Here is a 6,000-nt window from a genome sequence, read left to right as displayed (position 1 = left end):
GTGCATTATACAGTATGGAGGACCATGGGAGACACATTATATTGTATGGAGGACCATGGGATGCATTTTATTGTATGGAGGGCCATGGGAGGTGCATCATACTGTATGGATGACCATGGGGAATGCATTATATTGTATGTAGGACTATGGGAGTGCATTATATTGTATGAAGGACCATGGGGGTGCATTATATTGTATGGAGGACCATGGAGGGTGCAATATATTGTATGAAGGACCAAGGGGGTGCATTATATTGTATAGAGGATGATGGGGATGCATGATATTGTATGGAGGACCATGGTAGATGCGTTATGTTATATGGAGGACCATTAGGAATGCATTATATTGTATAGAGGATCATGGGGGTGCATTGTATTGTATGGAGCACCATGCGGGTGCATTATATTGTATGGAGGACCATGGGGTTGCATTATAGTGTATGGAGTTCCATGGGGGTTCATTATATTTTATGGAGGACCATGGGGGGTGCATTATGCTTTATGGATGACCATGGGGGGTGCATTAAACTGTATGGAGTACAATGAGGAGTGCATTACATTGTATGGAGGACAATTAGGACCATTAGGGGTGCATTATATTGTATGCAGGACCATTACGGGTGCATTATATTGTATGGAGGACCATGGGGAGTCCATTATATTGTTTTGGGCACCATGGGGGTGCATTATGCTGTATGGAGGAACATGGGGATGCATTATATTGTATGGAGGACAATGGGGGGTTCATTATATTGTATGGAGGACCATAGGGGGTGCATTGTACTTTATGGATGACCATGGGGGGTGCATTATACTGTATGAAGGACCATGGGGAGTGCATTATATTGTATGGTGGACCATTAGGGGTGCATTATTTTGTATGGATGACCATGTGGGAGTGCAATATATTGTATGGAGGACCATGCGGGATGCATCATATTCTATGGCGGACCATTACAAGTGCATTATATTGTATAGAGAACCATGGGGGATGCAGTATATTGTATGGAGAACCATAAGGGGTGCATTATATTGTATAGAGAATAGTGTTGAGTGAGCACTTAAATGCTCGGGAGCTCGAAGCTCGGCCCGAGCTCGCCATGATACTCGGGTGCTCGACCCGAGCAACGAGCCCAATGTTAGTCTATGGGAGACCCGAACATTATTGCGGTGGCACCCCCGGCAGTCTGTAGAAAGCCTAAAAAGTGCCCAAAACGATAGTGAGAGTGCACAAATGACCTGGGGACAGCATGGGGATCGCCCCAGGAATCATTTCTGACCCCCAGGTCACTGTTGTCAACAACGTGTTCAGAGGTATTAAGCCACTTTTACAGGCTCATAATAAAACGTTCAAAAACGAAAGTGAAACATTTTTCCTGTGAAATATGTTAAGGAATTTATTTTCCAGGGTAAAGACTTGTGTATAAGGTAAAATAAATGACCAAAAATAAAAATACTACTCCACACATTGGGCTATGTTCACAAGTAGCATTTTTTATGCGTTTTTGCGCTTTTGTATTGCTTTCAACCGTGACAAATGCATTCACCGGGAAATGTCATTTTAACATTCTACAACCTTATCTGGCCATGTGCTGTGTGACACATGCATACAGTGCTGAAAAGACATGGGGACAGCATGGGGAAGACCCCTGGAAGCATCTCTGACTCCCCTGTCACTGCCTAAAAGTGTGCTCATCAGAAGTCATCCTTGCCGCATCAGAAAATGCAGACTTGCAACTATCCCCGTGCAAGTTCTTGTCCCAGGGCACTGTTCAATTGTACCTCCATTCCTTGCAATGCAACGCAAATATGCAGCCAACCACCCACCCACCCCCAGGCTGCAATACCATACTGCTAGCTTGCTTGCACTTGAAATTGGGCCTTTTAGGCATGTGGAGGCCGAAGCTGGCCACTATCTCATGGCTGCTTGGGCAGCGAGGTATCCATACTCAGTCCCCAGCCGCCCGGCAGCCGGGTGTCCACGCTCGGTCCCCAGCCACCAGGGGGCGGCCGGGTGTCCACACTCGGTCCCCAGCCGCCCCGCGGCCGGGGGTCCACGCACGGTCACCAGCCGCCTGGGGGCGGCCGGGTGTCCATAAACGGTCCCCAGCTGCCCCTGTCTTTTCTTAGACTGGCCTGCTTTAGGGCAGCATTGGACGAGCCCACCAGAGAACCAGACTCCTCCGGTGGGCCCTGGATTCTCCATCAGGGGAGTTGATAAGTGCCAAGGTGAGGAGCATGATGAGGATGATAGAAGTTAGCATCTGCTTTGTTTTCAAGGAATGCAAGGGTAAGTGTGCAACCTGACACCCACCCACCCCCAGGCTGCAATACCATACTGCTAGCTTGCTTGCACTTGAAATTGGGCCTTTTAGGCATGTGGAGGCCGAAGATGGCCACTACCTCATGGCTGCTTGGGCAGCGAGGTATCCATACTCAGTCTGCAGCTGTCCGGCGGCCGGGTGTCCACGCTCGGTCCCCAGTCGCCAGGGGGTGGCCGGGTGTCCACATTCGGTCCCCAGCCACCCCGATTTCTCCGCGGAACATCCCCACACACTTTTCTTAGACTGGCCGGCTTTAGGGTAGCATTGGACGAGCCCACCAGAGAACCCGACTCCTCCGGTGGGCCCTGGCTTCTCCATCAGGGGAGTTGAGAGTGCCAAGGTGAGGAGCATGATGAGGATGATAGTTGTTAGCATCTGCTTTGTTTTCAAGGAATGCAAGTGCATGTATGTAGTAGCGGCTAGGCCTGAGGTGGTCAGCGTTTTGGCGCATATCCTACCTCCTCCGAGGATTGCTGGATGTTTTCCTGCTACTATCCAAGTTCTATGACTCCCTTTAAAACAAAGCTTCAGGTGATAAATGATGGATGAGGTAGTGGCAAAGGAGAAAGAGCAGGAGGAACAGGGACGATTCGCATCAATATAAGGCCAGACAACCACATATGTCTTGTAGGATAAGTTTCTGTAACAAAAGGAGCGGTTTGGCTACACAGTTATAAGGCATACAGTGAGTGCAATGCCTACCAAAAATTTTGAGGCACTCCAAGGCCCCTTGGAAATGACATGGAGGTCAGAGGGCCTTAACTAAACCTTTTTTTCCATTTATAGCAACTGGGTCTCCTGTGCACTGTTGGCCTAAGCAGTGAATGGAAGGCTTTCCAAAAATTATGAGGAACTGCAATGCCCCTTGAAACAGACGTGGATTACAGCGTACTAAAAACCTCCAAGAGAAGTGGAGGTCAGAGTGGTATAAAAAGACGGTTTTAATGCCCCTCAGAAGAGACGTGGATGTCAGAATGGTATAACAAGACACTTTTAATGCCCCTTACAAGAGACGTGGAGGTCAGAGTGGTATAACAAGACGGTTTTATTGCCCCTTACAAGAGACGTGGAGGTCAGAGTGGTATAAATAGACGGTTTTAATGCCCCTTACAAGAAACGTGGAGGTCAGAGTGGTATAACAAGACGGTTTTAATGCCCCTTAAAAGAGACGTGGAGGTCAGAGTGGTATAAGAAGATGCTTTTAATGCCCCTCAGAAGAGACGTGGAGATCAGAGTGGTATAACAAGAAGCTTTTAATGCCCCTTACAAGAGAAGTGGAGGTCAGAGTGGTATAAGAAGACGGTCTTAATGCCCCTTAAAAGAGACGTGGAGGTCAGAGTGGTATAACAAGATGCTTTTAATGCCCCTTACAAGAGACGTGGAGGTCAGAGTGGTATAACAAGACGCTTTTAATGCCCCTTACGAGAGACAAGGAGGTCAGAGTGGTATAACAAGATGCTTTTAATGCCCCTTACAAGAGACGTGGAGGTCAGAGTTGTATAACAAGACGGTTTTAATGCCCATCAGAAGAGACGTGGAGGTCAGAGTGGTATAACAAGACGCTTTTAATGCCCCTTACAAGAGACAAGGAGGTCAGAGTGGTATAACAAGACGCTTTTAATGCCCCTTACAAGAGACGTGGAGGTCAGAGTGGTATAACAAGACAGTTTTAATGCCCATCAGAAGAGACGTGGAGGTGAGAGTGGTATAACAAGACGCTTTTAATGCCCCTTACAAGAGACGTGGAGGTCAGAGTGGTATAACAAGACGGTTTTAATGCCCCTCAGAAGAGACGTGGAGGTCAGAGTGGTATAACATGATGCTTTTAATGCCCCTTACAAGAGATGTTGAGGTCAGAGTGGTATAACAAGACGGTTTTAATGACCCTCAGAAGAGACGTGGAGGTCAGAGTGGTATAACAAGATGCTTTTAATGCCCCTTACAAGAGACGAGGAGGTCAGAGTGGTATAAAAAGACGGTTTTAATACCCATCAGAAGAGACGTGGAGGTCAGAGTGGTATAACAAGATGCTTTTAATGCCCCTTACAAGAGACGTGGAGGTCAGAGTGGTATAACAAGACGCTTTTAATGCCCCTTACAAGAGACGTGGAGGTCAGAGTGGTATAGCAAGACGGTTTTAATGTCCATCAGAAGAGACGTGGAGGTCAGAGTGGTATAACAAGACGCTTTTAATGCCCCTTACAAGAGACGAGGATGTCAGAGTGCAATAACAAGACTGTTTTAATGCCCCTCAGAAGAGACGTGGAGGTCAGAGTGGTATAACATGATGCTTTTAATGCCCCTTACAAGAGATGTTGAGGTCAGAGTGGTATAACAAGACGGTTTTAATTACCCTCAGAAGAGACGTGGAGGTCAGAGTGGTATAACAAGAAGCTTTTAATGCCCCTTACAAGAGACGTGGAGGTCAGAGTGGTATAAAAAGACGGTTTTAATGCCCCTAACAAGAGACGTGGATGTCAGAGTGGTATAACAGGACGCTTTTTATGCCCCTTAAAAGAGACGTGGAGGTCAGAGTGGTATAACAAGACGGTTTTATTGTCCCTCAGAAGAGACGTGGAGATCAGAGTGGTATAACAAGAAGCTTTTAATGCCCCTTACAAGAGACGTGGAGGTCAGAGTGGTATAAAAAGATGGTTTTAATGCCACATACAAGAGATGTGGAGGTCAGAGTGGTATAACAAGATGCTTTTAATGCCCCTTACAAGAGACGTGGAGGTCAGAGTGATATAACAAGACGCTTTTAATGCCCCTTACAAGAGACGTGGAGGTCAGAGTGGTATAACAAGACGCTTTTAATGCCCCTTACAAGAGACGTGGATGTCAGAGTGGAATAACAAGACGCTTTTTATGCCCCTTACAAGAGACGTGGAGGTCAGAGTGGTATAACAAGATGGTTTAAATGCCCTTCATATGAGACGTGGAGGTCAGAGTGGTATAACAAGACGCTTTTAATGCCCCTTACAAGAGATGTGGAGGTCAGAGTGGTATAACTAGACGGTTTTAATGCCCCTTAAAAGAAACTTGAAGGTCAGAGTGGTATAACAAGACGGTTTTAATGCCCCTCAGAAAAGACATGGAGGTCAGAGTGGTATAACAAGACGCTTTTAATGCCCCTTACAAGAGACGTGGAGGTCAGAGTGGAATAATAAGATGGTTTTAATGCCCATTACAAGAGACGTGGAGGTCAGAGTGGTATAACAAGACGCTTTTAATGCCCCTTACTAGAAACGTGGAGGTCAGAGTGGTATAACAAGACGCTTTTAATGCCCCATACAGGAGACGTGGAGGTCAGAGTAGTATAACAAGACGGGTTTAATGCCCCTCAGGAGAGACGTGGATGTCAGAGTGGTATAACAAGACGATTTTAATGCCCCTTACAAGAGACGTGGAGGTCAGAGTGGTATAACAATACGGTTTTAATGCCCCTCAGAAGAGACGTGGAGGTCAGAGTGGTATAAGAAGACGATTTTAATGCCCCTTACAAGAGACATGGAGGTCAGAGTGGTATAACAAGCAGCTTTTAATGCCCCTTACAAGAGACGTGGAGGTCAGAGTGGTATAACAACACGCTTTTAATGCCCCTTACAAGAGACGTGGAGGTCAGAGTGGTATAACAAGATAGTTTTAATGCCCCTTTCAAGAGACGTGGAGGTCAG

Source organism: Phyllobates terribilis, unplaced genomic scaffold (genome assembly GCF_046119375.1).
Source record: "Phyllobates terribilis strain yellow unplaced genomic scaffold, ASM4611937v1 Scaffold_9__5_contigs__length_417890890, whole genome shotgun sequence".
NCBI classification, from domain to species: domain Eukaryota; kingdom Metazoa; phylum Chordata; class Amphibia; order Anura; family Dendrobatidae; genus Phyllobates; species Phyllobates terribilis.
This window is presented reverse-complemented; position numbering follows the sequence as displayed.